General features: G+C 49.9%; 34 non-coding genes across 34 annotated transcripts; all 34 read left to right on the top strand.

Moving 5' to 3' along the window:
• The first annotated feature begins 64 nt into the window (after positions 1 to 64).
• On the top strand, positions 65 to 138 carry Trnan-guu. Its single transcript has one exon. It is a non-coding gene; the product is annotated as a tRNA-Asn (tRNA).
• A 689-nt stretch (positions 139 to 827) lies between these two features.
• Trnat-cgu lies at positions 828 to 899 on the top strand. Its single transcript has one exon. It is a non-coding gene; the product is annotated as a tRNA-Thr (tRNA).
• A 333-nt stretch (positions 900 to 1,232) lies between these two features.
• Trnan-guu lies at positions 1,233 to 1,306 on the top strand. The gene has a single exon. It is a non-coding gene; the product is annotated as a tRNA-Asn (tRNA).
• A 689-nt stretch (positions 1,307 to 1,995) lies between these two features.
• Trnat-cgu lies at positions 1,996 to 2,067 on the top strand. The gene has a single exon. It is a non-coding gene; the product is annotated as a tRNA-Thr (tRNA).
• Positions 2,068 to 2,400: 333 nt separating this feature from the next.
• Trnan-guu lies at positions 2,401 to 2,474 on the top strand. Its single transcript has one exon. It is a non-coding gene; the product is annotated as a tRNA-Asn (tRNA).
• A 689-nt stretch (positions 2,475 to 3,163) lies between these two features.
• Positions 3,164 to 3,235, top strand: Trnat-cgu. Its single transcript has one exon. It is a non-coding gene; the product is annotated as a tRNA-Thr (tRNA).
• A 333-nt stretch (positions 3,236 to 3,568) lies between these two features.
• On the top strand, positions 3,569 to 3,642 carry Trnan-guu. The gene has a single exon. It is a non-coding gene; the product is annotated as a tRNA-Asn (tRNA).
• Positions 3,643 to 4,331: 689 nt separating this feature from the next.
• Trnat-cgu lies at positions 4,332 to 4,403 on the top strand. The gene has a single exon. It is a non-coding gene; the product is annotated as a tRNA-Thr (tRNA).
• Positions 4,404 to 4,736: 333 nt separating this feature from the next.
• Trnan-guu lies at positions 4,737 to 4,810 on the top strand. Its single transcript has one exon. It is a non-coding gene; the product is annotated as a tRNA-Asn (tRNA).
• A 689-nt stretch (positions 4,811 to 5,499) lies between these two features.
• On the top strand, positions 5,500 to 5,571 carry Trnat-cgu. Its single transcript has one exon. It is a non-coding gene; the product is annotated as a tRNA-Thr (tRNA).
• A 333-nt stretch (positions 5,572 to 5,904) lies between these two features.
• Positions 5,905 to 5,978, top strand: Trnan-guu. Its single transcript has one exon. It is a non-coding gene; the product is annotated as a tRNA-Asn (tRNA).
• A 689-nt stretch (positions 5,979 to 6,667) lies between these two features.
• On the top strand, positions 6,668 to 6,739 carry Trnat-cgu. Its single transcript has one exon. It is a non-coding gene; the product is annotated as a tRNA-Thr (tRNA).
• A 333-nt stretch (positions 6,740 to 7,072) lies between these two features.
• Trnan-guu lies at positions 7,073 to 7,146 on the top strand. The gene has a single exon. It is a non-coding gene; the product is annotated as a tRNA-Asn (tRNA).
• A 689-nt stretch (positions 7,147 to 7,835) lies between these two features.
• On the top strand, positions 7,836 to 7,907 carry Trnat-cgu. The gene has a single exon. It is a non-coding gene; the product is annotated as a tRNA-Thr (tRNA).
• Positions 7,908 to 8,240: 333 nt separating this feature from the next.
• On the top strand, positions 8,241 to 8,314 carry Trnan-guu. The gene has a single exon. It is a non-coding gene; the product is annotated as a tRNA-Asn (tRNA).
• A 689-nt stretch (positions 8,315 to 9,003) lies between these two features.
• Positions 9,004 to 9,075, top strand: Trnat-cgu. Its single transcript has one exon. It is a non-coding gene; the product is annotated as a tRNA-Thr (tRNA).
• Positions 9,076 to 9,408: 333 nt separating this feature from the next.
• On the top strand, positions 9,409 to 9,482 carry Trnan-guu. The gene has a single exon. It is a non-coding gene; the product is annotated as a tRNA-Asn (tRNA).
• A 689-nt stretch (positions 9,483 to 10,171) lies between these two features.
• Positions 10,172 to 10,243, top strand: Trnat-cgu. Its single transcript has one exon. It is a non-coding gene; the product is annotated as a tRNA-Thr (tRNA).
• A 333-nt stretch (positions 10,244 to 10,576) lies between these two features.
• Trnan-guu lies at positions 10,577 to 10,650 on the top strand. Its single transcript has one exon. It is a non-coding gene; the product is annotated as a tRNA-Asn (tRNA).
• A 689-nt stretch (positions 10,651 to 11,339) lies between these two features.
• Trnat-cgu lies at positions 11,340 to 11,411 on the top strand. The gene has a single exon. It is a non-coding gene; the product is annotated as a tRNA-Thr (tRNA).
• Positions 11,412 to 11,744: 333 nt separating this feature from the next.
• On the top strand, positions 11,745 to 11,818 carry Trnan-guu. The gene has a single exon. It is a non-coding gene; the product is annotated as a tRNA-Asn (tRNA).
• A 689-nt stretch (positions 11,819 to 12,507) lies between these two features.
• On the top strand, positions 12,508 to 12,579 carry Trnat-cgu. Its single transcript has one exon. It is a non-coding gene; the product is annotated as a tRNA-Thr (tRNA).
• Positions 12,580 to 12,912: 333 nt separating this feature from the next.
• On the top strand, positions 12,913 to 12,986 carry Trnan-guu. The gene has a single exon. It is a non-coding gene; the product is annotated as a tRNA-Asn (tRNA).
• A 689-nt stretch (positions 12,987 to 13,675) lies between these two features.
• Positions 13,676 to 13,747, top strand: Trnat-cgu. The gene has a single exon. It is a non-coding gene; the product is annotated as a tRNA-Thr (tRNA).
• Positions 13,748 to 14,080: 333 nt separating this feature from the next.
• On the top strand, positions 14,081 to 14,154 carry Trnan-guu. Its single transcript has one exon. It is a non-coding gene; the product is annotated as a tRNA-Asn (tRNA).
• A 689-nt stretch (positions 14,155 to 14,843) lies between these two features.
• Trnat-cgu lies at positions 14,844 to 14,915 on the top strand. Its single transcript has one exon. It is a non-coding gene; the product is annotated as a tRNA-Thr (tRNA).
• A 333-nt stretch (positions 14,916 to 15,248) lies between these two features.
• Trnan-guu lies at positions 15,249 to 15,322 on the top strand. Its single transcript has one exon. It is a non-coding gene; the product is annotated as a tRNA-Asn (tRNA).
• A 757-nt stretch (positions 15,323 to 16,079) lies between these two features.
• Trnat-cgu lies at positions 16,080 to 16,151 on the top strand. Its single transcript has one exon. It is a non-coding gene; the product is annotated as a tRNA-Thr (tRNA).
• A 333-nt stretch (positions 16,152 to 16,484) lies between these two features.
• On the top strand, positions 16,485 to 16,558 carry Trnan-guu. The gene has a single exon. It is a non-coding gene; the product is annotated as a tRNA-Asn (tRNA).
• Positions 16,559 to 17,247: 689 nt separating this feature from the next.
• Positions 17,248 to 17,319, top strand: Trnat-cgu. The gene has a single exon. It is a non-coding gene; the product is annotated as a tRNA-Thr (tRNA).
• Positions 17,320 to 17,652: 333 nt separating this feature from the next.
• Positions 17,653 to 17,726, top strand: Trnan-guu. The gene has a single exon. It is a non-coding gene; the product is annotated as a tRNA-Asn (tRNA).
• Positions 17,727 to 18,415: 689 nt separating this feature from the next.
• On the top strand, positions 18,416 to 18,487 carry Trnat-cgu. The gene has a single exon. It is a non-coding gene; the product is annotated as a tRNA-Thr (tRNA).
• Positions 18,488 to 18,820: 333 nt separating this feature from the next.
• Positions 18,821 to 18,894, top strand: Trnan-guu. The gene has a single exon. It is a non-coding gene; the product is annotated as a tRNA-Asn (tRNA).
• Positions 18,895 to 19,583: 689 nt separating this feature from the next.
• Trnat-cgu lies at positions 19,584 to 19,655 on the top strand. The gene has a single exon. It is a non-coding gene; the product is annotated as a tRNA-Thr (tRNA).
• Positions 19,656 to 19,889: the final 234 nt, after the last annotated feature.

Below are 19,889 nucleotides of genomic sequence, written 5' to 3'. Positions count from 1 at the left end.
GAGATTCCTGCAGAAGGTATACGAATTGCGTTGATATACAGAGCACAAGGGAGCCAAAGTCAAGGCCTCCGTGGCGCACTCGGCTAGCGCGTTCGGCTGTTAACCGAAAGGTTGGTGGTTCGAGCCCACCCGGGTGCGAAATCGTTTTAACCGGCACCGAGGTGAGGACATACGTCAACTTTGTTAGAGATACACAGCTAGTGTGACAATTTGGCTGCGTTTGAGTGATGCCACAGAGCCTTATACACATTCAGCCAAGTGACACTGTAGGTAAAAACATGGCCCTACACAGACGTTCTGCTGTTTTCCTTTTTATTCGTCATGTGTGACACTGCAGTAGAGGGACGCCCGCTACAAAAGACGTATTCTTTACATTCAATTTCAGCATATACGTCGCGAGTGCCATATGACAGGGCCTGTCTCTCGAAGTCGATTTGTATTTGGTGTGTCTTAAGTGTCGGTCTGCAGTAGGCCGCTGTTGGCCGAGCGACGTGCAGTCGCCTTACATGAAGCCCCATGGGCAACGCCAGTGCCACTGTGGACAACAGCGCACTGTAGCCAGAGAGAGGAGCCGAAAGGCGCATTTCGCAGTCGAGCCACGCTATCCCACAAGCTGTGCACTAGGTCAGGATTGTGCAGACCGCAAACTTTTTGTGGGCCGACGCTCGTCGTCGATCGTAAGGGCGAAACATTCAAGAGATTTGGAAAACGGCAATGTGGACACCCCCAGCAGCAGCTGTGTGCCAAATCCGATATCTGGTCGAGGGCTGCAAGATTCAGTATGATGAAGTAACAATTTGGGGATAGCTCACAAACGCTAAGCTGCCGCCTTCTTAGCTCAGTGGTAGAGCACTGGTCTCGTAAACCAGGGGTCGTGAGTTCGAACCTCACAGAAGGCATTCATTTTTTAAACCTTCCTGCAAGGAGCGGAGCTATCTCGAGCAGCATCTAACACATGGCAGTACACTGAATGAAAGGGATGTTCTACAACCTATGACAAGTATTCTACTGGTCTCAGAGGTTTTCTGAATGCATAGGCAGAACATTGGTTTGTATGCATTTTGTAGTATAATGTCATGCTTGGCGATGTCATTCGTTTACGAGCCTCGCTACAGTGTGCATGCACGTTATCCATGTGAAGAGGCGTAAGCAAATGCTACCATTCTGCGAGATTCCTGCAGAAGGTATACGAATTGCGTTGATATACAGAGCACAAGGGAGCCAAAGTCAAGGCCTCCGTGGCGCACTCGGCTAGCGCGTTCGGCTGTTAACCGAAAGGTTGGTGGTTCGAGCCCACCCGGGTGCGAAATCGTTTTAACCGGCACCGAGGTGAGGACATACGTCAACTTTGTTAGAGATACACAGCTAGTGTGACAATTTGGCTGCGTTTGAGTGATGCCACAGAGCCTTATACACATTCAGCCAAGTGACACTGTAGGTAAAAACATGGCCCTACACAGACGTTCTGCTGTTTTCCTTTTTATTCGTCATGTGTGACACTGCAGTAGAGGGACGCCCGCTACAAAAGACGTATTCTTTACATTCAATTTCAGCATATACGTCGCGAGTGCCATATGACAGGGCCTGTCTCTCGATGTCGATTTGTATTTGGTGTGTCTTAAGTGTCGGTCTGCAGTAGGCCGCTGTTGGCCGAGCGACGTGCAGTCGCCTTACATGAAGCCCCATGGGCAACGCCAGTGCCACTGTGGACAACAGCGCACTGTAGCCAGAGAGAGGAGCCGAAAGGCGCATTTCGCAGTCGAGCCACGCTATCCCACAAGCTGTGCACTAGGTCAGGATTGTGCAGACCGCAAACTTTTGGTGGGCCGACGCTCGTCGTCGATCGTAAGGGCGAAACATTCAAGAGATTTGGAAAACGGCAATGTGGACACCCCCAGCAGCAGCTGTGTGCCAAATCCGATATCTGGTCGAGGGCTGCAAGATTCAGTACGATGAAGTAACAATTTGGGGATAGCTCACAAACGCTAAGCTGCCGCCTTCTTAGCTCAGTGGTAGAGCACTGGTCTCGTAAACCAGGGGTCGTGAGTTCGAACCTCACAGAAGGCATTCATTTTTTAAACCTTCCTGCAAGGAGCGGAGCTATCTCGAGCAGCATCTAACACATGGCAGTACACTGAATGAAAGGGATGTTCTACAACCTATGACAAGTATTCTACTGGTCTCAGAGGTTTTCTGAATGCATAGGCAGAACATTGGTTTGTATGCATTTTGTAGTATAATGTCATGCTTGGCGATGTCATTCGTTTACGAGCCTCGCTACAGTGTGCATGCACGTTATCCATGTGAAGAGGCGTAAGCAAATGCTACCATTCTGCGAGATTCCTGCAGAAGGTATACGAATTGCGTTGATATACAGAGCACAAGGGAGCCAAAGTCAAGGCCTCCGTGGCGCACTCGGCTAGCGCGTTCGGCTGTTAACCGAAAGGTTGGTGGTTCGAGCCCACCCGGGTGCGAAATCGTTTTAACCGGCACCGAGGTGAGGACATACGTCAACTTTGTTAGAGATACACAGCTAGTGTGACAATTTGGCTGCGTTTGAGTGATGCCACAGAGCCTTATACACATTCAGCCAAGTGACACTGTAGGTAAAAACATGGCCCTACACAGACGTTCTGCTGTTTTCCTTTTTATTCGTCATGTGTGACACTGCAGTAGAGGGACGCCCGCTACAAAAGACGTATTCTTTACATTCAATTTCAGCATATACGTCGCGAGTGCCATATGACAGGGCCTGTCTCTCGATGTCGATTTGTATTTGGTGTGTCTTAAGTGTCGGTCTGCAGTAGGCCGCTGTTGGCCGAGCGACGTGCAGTCGCCTTACATGAAGCCCCATGGGCAACGCCAGTGCCACTGTGGACAACAGCGCACTGTAGCCAGAGAGAGGAGCCGAAAGGCGCATTTCGCAGTCGAGCCACGCTATCCCACAAGCTGTGCACTAGGTCAGGATTGTGCAGACCGCAAACTTTTGGTGGGCCGACGCTCGTCGTCGATCGTAAGGGCGAAACATTCAAGAGATTTGGAAAACGGCAATGTGGACACCCCCAGCAGCAGCTGTGTGCCAAATCCGATATCTGGTCGAGGGCTGCAAGATTCAGTACGATGAAGTAACAATTTGGGGATAGCTCACAAACGCTAAGCTGCCGCCTTCTTAGCTCAGTGGTAGAGCACTGGTCTCGTAAACCAGGGGTCGTGAGTTCGAACCTCACAGAAGGCATTCATTTTTTAAACCTTCCTGCAAGGAGCGGAGCTATCTCGAGCAGCATCTAACACATGGCAGTACACTGAATGAAAGGGATGTTCTACAACCTATGACAAGTATTCTACTGGTCTCAGAGGTTTTCTGAATGCATAGGCAGAACATTGGTTTGTATGCATTTTGTAGTATAATGTCATGCTTGGCGATGTCATTCGTTTACGAGCCTCGCTACAGTGTGCATGCACGTTATCCATGTGAAGAGGCGTAAGCAAATGCTACCATTCTGCGAGATTCCTGCAGAAGGTATACGAATTGCGTTGATATACAGAGCACAAGGGAGCCAAAGTCAAGGCCTCCGTGGCGCACTCGGCTAGCGCGTTCGGCTGTTAACCGAAAGGTTGGTGGTTCGAGCCCACCCGGGTGCGAAATCGTTTTAACCGGCACCGAGGTGAGGACATACGTCAACTTTGTTAGAGATACACAGCTAGTGTGACAATTTGGCTGCGTTTGAGTGATGCCACAGAGCCTTATACACATTCAGCCAAGTGACACTGTAGGTAAAAACATGGCCCTACACAGACGTTCTGCTGTTTTCCTTTTTATTCGTCATGTGTGACACTGCAGTAGAGGGACGCCCGCTACAAAAGACGTATTCTTTACATTCAATTTCAGCATATACGTCGCGAGTGCCATATGACAGGGCCTGTCTCTCGATGTCGATTTGTATTTGGTGTGTCTTAAGTGTCGGTCTGCAGTAGGCCGCTGTTGGCCGAGCGACGTGCAGTCGCCTTACATGAAGCCCCATGGGCAACGCCAGTGCCACTGTGGACAACAGCGCACTGTAGCCAGAGAGAGGAGCCGAAAGGCGCATTTCGCAGTCGAGCCACGCTATCCCACAAGCTGTGCACTAGGTCAGGATTGTGCAGACCGCAAACTTTTGGTGGGCCGACGCTCGTCGTCGATCGTAAGGGCGAAACATTCAAGAGATTTGGAAAACGGCAATGTGGACACCCCCAGCAGCAGCTGTGTGCCAAATCCGATATCTGGTCGAGGGTTGCAACATTCAGTATGATGAAGTAACAATTTGGGGATAGCTCACAAACGCTAAACTGCCGCCTTCTTAGCTCAGTGGTAGAGTACTGGTCTCGTAAACCAGGGGTCGTGAGTTCGAACCTCACAGAAGGCATTCATCTTTTAAACCTTCCTGCAAGGAGCGGAGCTATCTCGAGCAGCATCTAACACATGGCAGTACACTGAATGAAAGGGATGTTCTACAACCTATGACAAGTATTCTACTGGCCTCAGAGGTTTTCTGAATGCATAGGCAGAACATTGGTTTGTATGCATTTTGTAGTATAATGTCATGCTTGGCGATGTCATTCGTTTACGAGCCTCGCTACAGTGTGCATGCACGTTATCCATGTGAAGAGGCGTAAGCAAATGCTACCATTCTGCGAGATTCCTGCAGAAGGTATACGAATTGCGTTGATATACAGAGCACAAGGGAGCCAAAGTCAAGGCCTCCGTGGCGCACTCGGCTAGCGCGTTCGGCTGTTAACCGAAAGGTTGGTGGTTCGAGCCCACCCGGGTGCGAAATCGTTTTAACCGGCACCGAGGTGAGGACATACGTCAACTTTGTTAGAGATACACAGCTAGTGTGACAATTTGGCTGCGTTTGAGTGATGCCACAGAGCCTTATACACATTCAGCCAAGTGACACTGTAGGTAAAAACATGGCCCTACACAGACGTTCTGCTGTTTTCCTTTTTATTCGTCATGTGTGACACTGCAGTAGAGGGACGCCCGCTACAAAAGACGTATTCTTTACATTCAATTTCAGCATATACGTCGCGAGTGCCATATGACAGGGCCTGTCTCTCGATGTCGATTTGTATTTGGTGTGTCTTAAGTGTCGGTCTGCAGTAGGCCGCTGTTGGCCGAGCGACGTGCAGTCGCCTTACATGAAGCCCCATGGGCAACGCCAGTGCCACTGTGGACAACAGCGCACTGTAGCCAGAGAGAGGAGCCGAAAGGCGCATTTCGCAGTCGAGCCACGCTATCCCACAAGCTGTGCACTAGGTCAGGATTGTGCAGACCGCAAACTTTTGGTGGGCCGACGCTCGTCGTCGATCGTAAGGGCGAAACATTCAAGAGATTTGGAAAACGGCAATGTGGACACCCCCAGCAGCAGCTGTGTGCCAAATCCGATATCTGGTCGAGGGCTGCAAGATTCAGTACGATGAAGTAACAATTTGGGGATAGCTCACAAACGCTAAGCTGCCGCCTTCTTAGCTCAGTGGTAGAGCACTGGTCTCGTAAACCAGGGGTCGTGAGTTCGAACCTCACAGAAGGCATTCATTTTTTAAACCTTCCTGCAAGGAGCGGAGCTATCTCGAGCAGCATCTAACACATGGCAGTACACTGAATGAAAGGGATGTTCTACAACCTATGACAAGTATTCTACTGGTCTCAGAGGTTTTCTGAATGCATAGGCAGAACATTGGTTTGTATGCATTTTGTAGTATAATGTCATGCTTGGCGATGTCATTCGTTTACGAGCCTCGCTACAGTGTGCATGCACGTTATCCATGTGAAGAGGCGTAAGCAAATGCTACCATTCTGCGAGATTCCTGCAGAAGGTATACGAATTGCGTTGATATACAGAGCACAAGGGAGCCAAAGTCAAGGCCTCCGTGGCGCACTCGGCTAGCGCGTTCGGCTGTTAACCGAAAGGTTGGTGGTTCGAGCCCACCCGGGTGCGAAATCGTTTTAACCGGCACCGAGGTGAGGACATACGTCAACTTTGTTAGAGATACACAGCTAGTGTGACAATTTGGCTGCGTTTGAGTGATGCCACAGAGCCTTATACACATTCAGCCAAGTGACACTGTAGGTAAAAACATGGCCCTACACAGACGTTCTGCTGTTTTCCTTTTTATTCGTCATGTGTGACACTGCAGTAGAGGGACGCCCGCTACAAAAGACGTATTCTTTACATTCAATTTCAGCATATACGTCGCGAGTGCCATATGACAGGGCCTGTCTCTCGATGTCGATTTGTATTTGGTGTGTCTTAAGTGTCGGTCTGCAGTAGGCCGCTGTTGGCCGAGCGACGTGCAGTCGCCTTACATGAAGCCCCATGGGCAACGCCAGTGCCACTGTGGACAACAGCGCACTGTAGCCAGAGAGAGGAGCCGAAAGGCGCATTTCGCAGTCGAGCCACGCTATCCCACAAGCTGTGCACTAGGTCAGGATTGTGCAGACCGCAAACTTTTGGTGGGCCGACGCTCGTCGTCGATCGTAAGGGCGAAACATTCAAGAGATTTGGAAAACGGCAATGTGGACACCCCCAGCAGCAGCTGTGTGCCAAATCCGATATCTGGTCGAGGGCTGCAAGATTCAGTACGATGAAGTAACAATTTGGGGATAGCTCACAAACGCTAAGCTGCCGCCTTCTTAGCTCAGTGGTAGAGCACTGGTCTCGTAAACCAGGGGTCGTGAGTTCGAACCTCACAGAAGGCATTCATTTTTTAAACCTTCCTGCAAGGAGCGGAGCTATCTCGAGCAGCATCTAACACATGGCAGTACACTGAATGAAAGGGATGTTCTACAACCTATGACAAGTATTCTACTGGTCTCAGAGGTTTTCTGAATGCATAGGCAGAACATTGGTTTGTATGCATTTTGTAGTATAATGTCATGCTTGGCGATGTCATTCGTTTACGAGCCTCGCTACAGTGTGCATGCACGTTATCCATGTGAAGAGGCGTAAGCAAATGCTACCATTCTGCGAGATTCCTGCAGAAGGTATACGAATTGCGTTGATATACAGAGCACAAGGGAGCCAAAGTCAAGGCCTCCGTGGCGCACTCGGCTAGCGCGTTCGGCTGTTAACCGAAAGGTTGGTGGTTCGAGCCCACCCGGGTGCGAAATCGTTTTAACCGGCACCGAGGTGAGGACATACGTCAACTTTGTTAGAGATACACAGCTAGTGTGACAATTTGGCTGCGTTTGAGTGATGCCACAGAGCCTTATACACATTCAGCCAAGTGACACTGTAGGTAAAAACATGGCCCTACACAGACGTTCTGCTGTTTTCCTTTTTATTCGTCATGTGTGACACTGCAGTAGAGGGACGCCCGCTACAAAAGACGTATTCTTTACATTCAATTTCAGCATATACGTCGCGAGTGCCATATGACAGGGCCTGTCTCTCGATGTCGATTTGTATTTGGTGTGTCTTAAGTGTCGGTCTGCAGTAGGCCGCTGTTGGCCGAGCGACGTGCAGTCGCCTTACATGAAGCCCCATGGGCAACGCCAGTGCCACTGTGGACAACAGCGCACTGTAGCCAGAGAGAGGAGCCGAAAGGCGCATTTCGCAGTCGAGCCACGCTATCCCACAAGCTGTGCACTAGGTCAGGATTGTGCAGACCGCAAACTTTTGGTGGGCCGACGCTCGTCGTCGATCGTAAGGGCGAAACATTCAAGAGATTTGGAAAACGGCAATGTGGACACCCCCAGCAGCAGCTGTGTGCCAAATCCGATATCTGGTCGAGGGTTGCAACATTCAGTATGATGAAGTAACAATTTGGGGATAGCTCACAAACGCTAAACTGCCGCCTTCTTAGCTCAGTGGTAGAGTACTGGTCTCGTAAACCAGGGGTCGTGAGTTCGAACCTCACAGAAGGCATTCATCTTTTAAACCTTCCTGCAAGGAGCGGAGCTATCTCGAGCAGCATCTAACACATGGCAGTACACTGAATGAAAGGGATGTTCTACAACCTATGACAAGTATTCTACTGGCCTCAGAGGTTTTCTGAATGCATAGGCAGAACATTGGTTTGTATGCATTTTGTAGTATAATGTCATGCTTGGCGATGTCATTCGTTTACGAGCCTCGCTACAGTGTGCATGCACGTTATCCATGTGAAGAGGCGTAAGCAAATGCTACCATTCTGCGAGATTCCTGCAGAAGGTATACGAATTGCGTTGATATACAGAGCACAAGGGAGCCAAAGTCAAGGCCTCCGTGGCGCACTCGGCTAGCGCGTTCGGCTGTTAACCGAAAGGTTGGTGGTTCGAGCCCACCCGGGTGCGAAATCGTTTTAACCGGCACCGAGGTGAGGACATACGTCAACTTTGTTAGAGATACACAGCTAGTGTGACAATTTGGCTGCGTTTGAGTGATGCCACAGAGCCTTATACACATTCAGCCAAGTGACACTGTAGGTAAAAACATGGCCCTACACAGACGTTCTGCTGTTTTCCTTTTTATTCGTCATGTGTGACACTGCAGTAGAGGGACGCCCGCTACAAAAGACGTATTCTTTACATTCAATTTCAGCATATACGTCGCGAGTGCCATATGACAGGGCCTGTCTCTCGAAGTCGATTTGTATTTGGTGTGTCTTAAGTGTCGGTCTGCAGTAGGCCGCTGTTGGCCGAGCGACGTGCAGTCGCCTTACATGAAGCCCCATGGGCAACGCCAGTGCCACTGTGGACAACAGCGCACTGTAGCCAGAGAGAGGAGCCGAAAGGCGCATTTCGCAGTCGAGCCACGCTATCCCACAAGCTGTGCACTAGGTCAGGATTGTGCAGACCGCAAACTTTTTGTGGGCCGACGCTCGTCGTCGATCGTAAGGGCGAAACATTCAAGAGATTTGGAAAACGGCAATGTGGACACCCCCAGCAGCAGCTGTGTGCCAAATCCGATATCTGGTCGAGGGCTGCAAGATTCAGTATGATGAAGTAACAATTTGGGGATAGCTCACAAACGCTAAGCTGCCGCCTTCTTAGCTCAGTGGTAGAGTACTGGTCTCGTAAACCAGGGGTCGTGAGTTCGAACCTCACAGAAGGCATTCATTTTTTAAACCTTCCTGCAAGGAGCGGAGCTATCTCGAGCAGCATCTAACACATGGCAGTACACTGAATGAAAGGGATGTTCTACAACCTATGACAAGTATTCTACTGGCCTCAGAGGTTTTCTGAATGCATAGGCAGAACATTGGTTTGTATGCATTTTGTAGTATAATGTCATGCTTGGCGATGTCATTCGTTTACGAGCCTCGCTACAGTGTGCATGCACGTTATCCATGTGAAGAGGCGTAAGCAAATGCTACCATTCTGCGAGATTCCTGCAGAAGGTATACGAATTGCGTTGATATACAGAGCACAAGGGAGCCAAAGTCAAGGCCTCCGTGGCGCACTCGGCTAGCGCGTTCGGCTGTTAACCGAAAGGTTGGTGGTTCGAGCCCACCCGGGTGCGAAATCGTTTTAACCGGCACCGAGGTGAGGACATACGTCAACTTTGTTAGAGATACACAGCTAGTGTGACAATTTGGCTGCGTTTGAGTGATGCCACAGAGCCTTATACACATTCAGCCAAGTGACACTGTAGGTAAAAACATGGCCCTACACAGACGTTCTGCTGTTTTCCTTTTTATTTGTCATGTGTGACACTGCAGTAGAGGGACGCCCGCTACAAAAGACGTATTCTTTACATTCAATTTCAGCATATACGTCGCGAGTGCCATATGACAGGGCCTGTCTCTCGATGTCGATTTGTATTTGGTGTGTCTTAAGTGTCGGTCTGCAGTAGGCCGCTGTTGGCCGAGCGACGTGCAGTCGCCTTACATGAAGCCCCATGGGCAACGCCAGTGCCACTGTGGACAACAGCGCACTGTAGCCAGAGAGAGGAGCCGAAAGGCGCATTTCGCAGTCGAGCCACGCTATCCCACAAGCTGTGCACTAGGTCAGGATTGTGCAGACCGCAAACTTTTGGTGGGCCGACGCTCGTCGTCGATCGTAAGGGCGAAACATTCAAGAGATTTGGAAAACGGCAATGTGGACACCCCCAGCAGCAGCTGTGTGCCAAATCCGATATCTGGTCGAGGGCTGCAAGATTCAGTACGATGAAGTAACAATTTGGGGATAGCTCACAAACGCTAAGCTGCCGCCTTCTTAGCTCAGTGGTAGAGCACTGGTCTCGTAAACCAGGGGTCGTGAGTTCGAACCTCACAGAAGGCATTCATTTTTTAAACCTTCCTGCAAGGAGCGGAGCTATCTCGAGCAGCATCTAACACATGGCAGTACACTGAATGAAAGGGATGTTCTACAACCTATGACAAGTATTCTACTGGTCTCAGAGGTTTTCTGAATGCATAGGCAGAACATTGGTTTGTATGCATTTTGTAGTATAATGTCATGCTTGGCGATGTCATTCGTTTACGAGCCTCGCTACAGTGTGCATGCACGTTATCCATGTGAAGAGGCGTAAGCAAATGCTACCATTCTGCGAGATTCCTGCAGAAGGTATACGAATTGCGTTGATATACAGAGCACAAGGGAGCCAAAGTCAAGGCCTCCGTGGCGCACTCGGCTAGCGCGTTCGGCTGTTAACCGAAAGGTTGGTGGTTCGAGCCCACCCGGGTGCGAAATCGTTTTAACCGGCACCGAGGTGAGGACATACGTCAACTTTGTTAGAGATACACAGCTAGTGTGACAATTTGGCTGCGTTTGAGTGATGCCACAGAGCCTTATACACATTCAGCCAAGTGACACTGTAGGTAAAAACATGGCCCTACACAGACGTTCTGCTGTTTTCCTTTTTATTCGTCATGTGTGACACTGCAGTAGAGGGACGCCCGCTACAAAAGACGTATTCTTTACATTCAATTTCAGCATATACGTCGCGAGTGCCATATGACAGGGCCTGTCTCTCGATGTCGATTTGTATTTGGTGTGTCTTAAGTGTCGGTCTGCAGTAGGCCGCTGTTGGCCGAGCGACGTGCAGTCGCCTTACATGAAGCCCCATGGGCAACGCCAGTGCCACTGTGGACAACAGCGCACTGTAGCCAGAGAGAGGAGCCGAAAGGCGCATTTCGCAGTCGAGCCACGCTATCCCACAAGCTGTGCACTAGGTCAGGATTGTGCAGACCGCAAACTTTTGGTGGGCCGACGCTCGTCGTCGATCGTAAGGGCGAAACATTCAAGAGATTTGGAAAACGGCAATGTGGACACCCCCAGCAGCAGCTGTGTGCCAAATCCGATATCTGGTCGAGGGCTGCAAGATTCAGTACGATGAAGTAACAATTTGGGGATAGCTCACAAACGCTAAGCTGCCGCCTTCTTAGCTCAGTGGTAGAGCACTGGTCTCGTAAACCAGGGGTCGTGAGTTCGAACCTCACAGAAGGCATTCATCTTTTAAACCTTCCTGCAAGGAGCGGAGCTATCTCGAGCAGCATCTAACACATGGCAGTACACTGAATGAAAGGGATGTTCTACAACCTATGACAAGTATTCTACTGGCCTCAGAGGTTTTCTGAATGCATAGGCAGAACATTGGTTTGTATGCATTTTGTAGTATAATGTCATGCTTGGCGATGTCATTCGTTTACGAGCCTCGCTACAGTGTGCATGCACGTTATCCATGTGAAGAGGCGTAAGCAAATGCTACCATTCTGCGAGATTCCTGCAGAAGGTATACGAATTGCGTTGATATACAGAGCACAAGGGAGCCAAAGTCAAGGCCTCCGTGGCGCACTCGGCTAGCGCGTTCGGCTGTTAACCGAAAGGTTGGTGGTTCGAGCCCACCCGGGTGCGAAATCGTTTTAACCGGCACCGAGGTGAGGACATACGTCAACTTTGTTAGAGATACACAGCTAGTGTGACAATTTGGCTGCGTTTGAGTGATGCCACAGAGCCTTATACACATTCAGCCAAGTGACACTGTAGGTAAAAACATGGCCCTACACAGACGTTCTGCTGTTTTCCTTTTTATTCGTCATGTGTGACACTGCAGTAGAGGGACGCCCGCTACAAAAGACGTATTCTTTACATTCAATTTCAGCATATACGTCGCGAGTGCCATATGACAGGGCCTGTCTCTCGAAGTCGATTTGTATTTGGTGTGTCTCAAGTGTCGGTCTGCAGTAGGCCGCTGTTGGCCGAGCGACGTGCAGTCGCCTTACATGAAGCCCCATGGGCAACGCCAGTGCCACTGTGGACAACAGCGCACTGTAGCCAGAGAGAGGAGCCGAAAGGCGCATTTCGCAGTCGAGCCACGCTATCCCACAAGCTGTGCACTAGGTCAGGATTGTGCAGACCGCAAACTTTTTGTGGGCCGACGCTCGTCGTCGATCGTAAGGGCGAAACATTCAAGAGATTTGGAAAACGGCAATGTGGACACCCCCAGCAGCAGCTGTGTGCCAAATCCGATATCTGGTCGAGGGCTGCAAGATTCAGTATGATGAAGTAACAATTTGGGGATAGCTCACAAACGCTAAGCTGCCGCCTTCTTAGCTCAGTGGTAGAGTACTGGTCTCGTAAACCAGGGGTCGTGAGTTCGAACCTCACAGAAGGCATTCATTTTTTAAACCTTCCTGCAAGGAGCGGAGCTATCTCGAGCAGCATCTAACACATGGCAGTACACTGAATGAAAGGGATGTTCTACAACCTATGACAAGTATTCTACTGGCCTCAGAGGTTTTCTGAATGCATAGGCAGAACATTGGTTTGTATGCATTTTGTAGTATAATGTCATGCTTGGCGATGTCATTCGTTTACGAGCCTCGCTACAGTGTGCATGCACGTTATCCATGTGAAGAGGCGTAAGCAAATGCTACCATTCTGCGAGATTCCTGCAGAAGGTATACGAATTGCGTTGATATACAGAGCACAAGGGAGCCAAAGTCAAGGCCTCCGTGGCGCACTCGGCTAGCGCGTTCGGCTGTTAACCGAAAGGTTGGTGGTTCGAGCCCACCCGGGTGCGAAATCGTTTTAACCGGCACCGAGGTGAGGACATACGTCAACTTTGTTAGAGATACACAGCTAGTGTGACAATTTGGCTGCGTTTGAGTGATGCCACAGAGCCTTATACACATTCAGCCAAGTGACACTGTAGGTAAAAACATGGCCCTACACAGACGTTCTGCTGTTTTCCTTTTTATTTGTCATGTGTGACACTGCAGTAGAGGGACGCCCGCTACAAAAGACGTATTCTTTACATTCAATTTCAGCATATACGTCGCGAGTGCCATATGACAGGGCCTGTCTCTCGATGTCGATTTGTATTTGGTGTGTCTTAAGTGTCGGTCTGCAGTAGGCCGCTGTTGGCCGAGCGACGTGCAGTCGCCTTACATGAAGCCCCATGGGCAACGCCAGTGCCACTGTGGACAACAGCGCACTGTAGCCAGAGAGAGGAGCCGAAAGGCGCATTTCGCAGTCGAGCCACGCTATCCCACAAGCTGTGCACTAGGTCAGGATTGTGCAGACCGCAAACTTTTGGTGGGCCGACGCTCGTCGTCGATCGTAAGGGCGAAACATTCAAGAGATTTGGAAAACGGCAATGTGGACACCCCCAGCAGCAGCTGTGTGCCAAATCCGATATCTGGTCGAGGGCTGCAAGATTCAGTATGATGAAGTAACAATTTGGGGATAGCTCACAAACGCTAAGCTGCCGCCTTCTTAGCTCAGTGGTAGAGTACTGGTCTCGTAAACCAGAGGTCGTGAGTTCGAACCTCACAGAAGGCATTCATTTTTTAAACCTTCCTGCAAGGAGCGGAGCTATCTCGAGCAGCATCTAACACATGGCAGTACACTGAATGAAAGGGATGTTCTACAACCTATGACAAGTATTCTACTGGCCTCAGAGGTTTTCTGAATGCATAGGCAGAACATTGGTTTGTATGCATTTTGTAGTATAATGTCATGCTTGGCGATGTCATTCGTTTACGAGCCTCGCTACAGTGTGCATGCACGTTATCCATGTGAAGAGGCGTAAGCAAATGCTACCATTCTGCGAGATTCCTGCAGAAGGTATACGAATTGCGTTGATATACAGAGCACAAGGGAGCCAAAGTCAAGGCCTCCGTGGCGCACTCGGCTAGCGCGTTCGGCTGTTAACCGAAAGGTTGGTGGTTCGAGCCCACCCGGGGGCGAAATCGTTTTAACCGGCACCGAGGTGAGGACATACGTCAACTTTGTTAGAGATACACAGCTAGTGTGACAATTTGGCTGCGTTTGAGTGATGCCACAGAGCCTTATACACATTCAGCCAAGTGACACTGTAGGTAAAAACATGGCCCTACACAGACGTTCTGCTGTTTTCCTTTTTATTTGTCATGTGTGACACTGCAGTAGAGGGACGCCCGCTACAAAAGACGTATTCTTTACATTCAATTTCAGCATATACGTCGCGAGTGCCATATGACAGGGCCTGTCTCTCGATGTCGATTTGTATTTGGTGTGTCTTAAGTGTCGGTCTGCAGTAGGCCGCTGTTGGCCGAGCTACGTGCAGTCGCCTTACATGAAGCCCCATGGGCAACGCCAGTGCCACTGTGGACAACAGCGCACTGTAGCCAGAGAGAGGAGCCGAAAGGCGCATTTCGCAGTCGAGCCACGCTATCCCACAAGCTGTGCACTAGGTCAGGATTGTGCAGACCGCAAACTTTTTGTGGGCCGACGCTCGTCGTCGATCGTAAGGGCGAAACATTCAAGAGATTTGGAAAACGGCAATGTGGACACCCCCAGCAGCAGCTGTGTGCCAAATCCGATATCTGGTCGAGGGCTGCAAGATTCAGTATGATGAAGTAACAATTTGGGGATAGCTCACAAACGCTAAGCTGCCGCCTTCTTAGCTCAGTGGTAGAGTACTGGTCTCGTAAACCAGGGGTCGTGAGTTCGAACCTCACAGAAGGCATTCATTTTTTAAACCTTCCTGCAAGAAGCAGAGCTATCTCGAGCAGCATCTAACACATGGCAGTACACTGAATGAAAGGGATGTTCTACAACCTATGACAAGTATTCTACTGGCCTCAGAGGTTTTCTGAATGCATAGGCAGAACATTGGTTTGTATGCATTTTGTAGTATAATGTCATGCTTGGCGATGTCATTCGTTTACGAGCCTCGCTACAGTGTGCATGCACGTTATCCATGTGAAGAGGCGTAAGCAAATGCTACCATTCTGCGAGATTCCTGCAGAAGGTATACGAATTGCGTTGATATACAGAGCACAAGGGAGCCAAAGTCAAGGCCTCCGTGGCGCACTCGGCTAGCGCGTTCGGCTGTTAACCGAAAGGTTGGTGGTTCGAGCCCACCCGGGTGCGAAATCGTTTTAACCGGCACCGAGGTGAGGACATACGTCAACTTTGTTAGAGATACACAGCTAGTGTGACAATTTGGCTGCGTTTGAGTGATGCCACAGAGCCTTATACATATTCAGCCAAGTGACACTGTAGGTAAAAACATGGCCCTACACAGACGTTCTGCTGTTTTCCTTTTTATTCGTCATGTGTGACACTGCAGTAGAGGGACGCCCGCTACAAAAGACGTATTCTTTACATTCAATTTCAGCATATACGTCGCGAGTGCCATATGACAGGGCCTGTCTCTCGATGTCGATTTGTATTTGGTGTGTCTTAAGTGTCGGTCTGCAGTAGGCCGCTGTTGGCCGAGCGACGTGCAGTCGCTTTGTATTTGGTGTGTCTTAAGTGTCGGTCTGCAGTAGGCCGCTGTTGGCCGAGCGACGTGCAGTCGCCTTACATGAAGCCCCATGGGCAACGCCAGTGCCACTGTGGACAACAGCGCACTGTAGCCAGAGAGAGGAGCCGAAAGGCGCATTTCGCAGTCGAGCCACGCTATCCCACAAGCTGTGCACTAGGTCAGGATTGTGCAGACCGCAAACTTTTTGTGGGCCGACGCTCGTCGTCGATCGTAAGGGCGAAACATTCAAGAGATTTGGAAAACGGCAATGTGGACACCCCCAGCAGCAGCTGTGTGCCAAATCCGATATCTGGTCGAGGGCTGCAAGATTCAGTATGATGAAGTAACAATTTGGGGATAGCTCACAAACGCTAAGCTGCCGCCTTCTTAGCTCAGTGGTAGAGTACTGGTCTCGTAAACCAGGGGTCGTGAGTTCGAACCTCACAGAAGGCATTCATTTTTTAAACCTTCCTGCAAGGAGCGGAGCTATCTCGAGCAGCATCTAACACATGGCAGTACACTGAATGAAAGGGATGTTCTACAACCTATGACAAGTATTCTACTGGCCTCAGAGGTTTTCTGAATGCATAGGCAGAACATTGGTTTGTATGCATTTTGTAGTATAATGTCATGCTTGGCGATGTCATTCGTTTACGAGCCTCGCTACAGTGTGCATGCACGTTATCCATGTGAAGAGGCGTAAGCAAATGCTACCATTCTGCGAGATTCCTGCAGAAGGTATACGAATTGCGTTGATATACAGAGCACAAGGGAGCCAAAGTCAAGGCCTCCGTGGCGCACTCGGCTAGCGCGTTCGGCTGTTAACCGAAAGGTTGGTGGTTCGAGCCCACCCGGGTGCGAAATCGTTTTAACCGGCACCGAGGTGAGGACATACGTCAACTTTGTTAGAGATACACAGCTAGTGTGACAATTTGGCTGCGTTTGAGTGATGCCACAGAGCCTTATACACATTCAGCCAAGTGACACTGTAGGTAAAAACATGGCCCTACACAGACGTTCTGCTGTTTTCCTTTTTATTTGTCATGTGTGACACTGCAGTAGAGGGACGCCCGCTACAAAAGACGTATTCTTTACATTCAATTTCAGCATATACGTCGCGAGTGCCATATGACAGGGCCTGTCTCTCGATGTCGATTTGTATTTGGTGTGTCTTAAGTGTCGGTCTGCAGTAGGCCGCTGTTGGCCGAGCTACGTGCAGTCGCCTTACATGAAGCCCCATGGGCAACGCCAGTGCCACTGTGGACAACAGCGCACTGTAGCCAGAGAGAGGAGCCGAAAGGCGCATTTCGCAGTCGAGCCACGCTATCCCACAAGCTGTGCACTAGGTCAGGATTGTGCAGACCGCAAACTTTTTGTGGGCCGACGCTCGTCGTCGATCGTAAGGGCGAAACATTCAAGAGATTTGGAAAACGGCAATGTGGACACCCCCAGCAGCAGCTGTGTGCCAAATCCGATATCTGGTCGAGGGCTGCAAGATTCAGTATGATGAAGTAACAATTTGGGGATAGCTCACAAACGCTAAGCTGCCGCCTTCTTAGCTCAGTGGTAGAGTACTGGTCTCGTAAACCAGGGGTCGTGAGTTCGAACCTCACAGAAGGCATTCATTTTTTAAACCTTCCTGCAAGGAGCGGAGCTATCTCGAGCAGCATCTAACACATGGCAGTACACTGAATGAAAGGGATGTTCTACAACCTATGACAAGTATTCTACTGGCCTCAGAGGTTTTCTGAATGCATAGGCAGAACATTGGTTTGTATGCATTTTGTAGTATAATGTCATGCTTGGCGATGTCATTCGTTTACGAGCCTCGCTACAGTGTGCATGCACGTTATCCATGTGAAGAGGCGTAAGCAAATGCTACCATTCTGCGAGATTCCTGCAGAAGGTATACGAATTGCGTTGATATACAGAGCACAAGGGAGCCAAAGTCAAGGCCTCCGTGGCGCACTCGGCTAGCGCGTTCGGCTGTTAACCGAAAGGTTGGTGGTTCGAGCCCACCCGGGTGCGAAATCGTTTTAACCGGCACCGAGGTGAGGACATACGTCAACTTTGTTAGAGATACACAGCTAGTGTGACAATTTGGCTGCGTTTGAGTGATGCCACAGAGCCTTATACACATTCAGCCAAGTGACACTGTAGGTAAAAACATGGCCCTACACAGACGTTCTGCTGTTTTCCTTTTTATTTGTCATGTGTGACACTGCAGTAGAGGGACGCCCGCTACAAAAGACGTATTCTTTACATTCAATTTCAGCATATACGTCGCGAGTGCCATATGACAGGGCCTGTCTCTCGATGTCGATTTGTATTTGGTGTGTCTTAAGTGTCGGTCTGCAGTAGGCCGCTGTTGGCCGAGCGACGTGCAGTCGCCTTACATGAAGCCCCATGGGCAACGCCAGTGCCACTGTGGACAACAGCGCACTGTAGCCAGAGAGAGGAGCCGAAAGGCGCATTTCGCAGTCGAGCCACGCTATCCCACAAGCTGTGCACTAGGTCAGGATTGTGCAGACCGCAAACTTTTTGTGGGCCGACGCTCGTCGTCGATCGTAAGGGCGAAACATTCAAGAGATTTGGAAAACGGCAATGTGGACACCCCCAGCAGCAGCTGTGTGCCAAATCCGATATCTGGTCGAGGGCTGCAAGATTCAGTATGATGAAGTAACAATTTGGGGATAGCTCACAAACGCTAAGCTGCCGCCTTCTTAGCTCAGTGGTAGAGTACTGGTCTCGTAAACCAGGGGTCGTGAGTACGAACCTCACAGAAGGCATTCATTTTTTAAACCTTCCTGCAAGGAGCGGAGCTATCTCGAGCAGCATCTAACACATGGCAGTACACTGAATGAAAGGGATGTTCTACAACCTATGACAAGTATTCTACTGGCCTCAGAGGTTTTCTGAATGCATAGGCAGAACATTGGTTTGTATGCATTTTGTAGTATAATGTCATGCTTGGCGATGTCATTCGTTTACGAGCCTCGCTACAGTGTGCATGCACGTTATCCATGTGAAGAGGCGTAAGCAAATGCTACCATTCTGCGAGATTCCTGCAGAAGGTATACGAATTGCGTTGATATACAGAGCACAAGGGAGCCAAAGTCAAGGCCTCCGTGGCGCACTCGGCTAGCGCGTTCGGCTGTTAACCGAAAGGTTGGTGGTTCGAGCCCACCCGGGGGCGAAATCGTTTTAACCGGCACCGAGGTGAGGACATACGTCAACTTTGTTAGAGATACACAGCTAGTGTGACAATTTGGCTGCGTTTGAGTGATGCCACAGAGCCTTATACACATTCAGCCAAGTGACACTGTAGGTAAAAACATGGCCCTACACAGACGTTCTGCTGTTTTCCTTTTTATTTGTCATGTGTGACACTGCAGTAGAGGGACGCCCGCTACAAAAGACGTATTCTTTACATTCAATTTCAGCATATACGTCGCGAGTGCCATATGACAGGGCCTGTCTCTCGATGTCGATTTGTATTTGGTGTGTCTTAAGTGTCGGTCTGCAGTAGGCCGCTGTTGGCCGAGCTACGTGCAGTCGCCTTACATGAAGCCCCATGGGCAACGCCAGTGCCACTGTGGACAACAGCGCACTGTAGCCAGAGAGAGGAGCCGAAAGGCGCATTTCGCAGTCGAGCCACGCTATCCCACAAGCTGTGCACTAGGTCAGGATTGTGCAGACCGCAAACTTTTTGTGGGCCGACGCTCGTCGTCGATCGTAAGGGCGAAACATTCAAGAGATTTGGAAAACGGCAATGTGGACACCCCCAGCAGCAGCTGTGTGCCAAATCCGATATCTGGTCGAGGGCTGCAAGATTCAGTATGATGAAGTAACAATTTGGGGATAGCTCACAAACGCTAAGCTGCCGCCTTCTTAGCTCAGTGGTAGAGTACTGGTCTCGTAAACCAGGGGTCGTGAGTTCGAACCTCACAGAAGGCATTCATTTTTTAAACCTTCCTGCAAGAAGCGGAGCTATCTCGAGCAGCATCTAACACATGGCAGTACACTGAATGAAAGGGATGTTCTACAACCTATGACAAGTATTCTACTGGCCTCAGAGGTTTTCTGAATGCATAGGCAGAACATTGGTTTGTATGCATTTTGTAGTATAATGTCATGCTTGGCGATGTCATTCGTTTACGAGCCTCGCTACAGTGTGCATGCACGTTATCC

Source organism: Schistocerca americana, chromosome 5 (assembly GCF_021461395.2).
Source record: "Schistocerca americana isolate TAMUIC-IGC-003095 chromosome 5, iqSchAmer2.1, whole genome shotgun sequence".
NCBI lineage: Eukaryota > Metazoa > Arthropoda > Insecta > Orthoptera > Acrididae > Schistocerca > Schistocerca americana.
The sequence above is the reverse complement of the archived record's forward strand: the minus strand, read 5'-3'. Positions and strand labels throughout refer to the sequence as shown.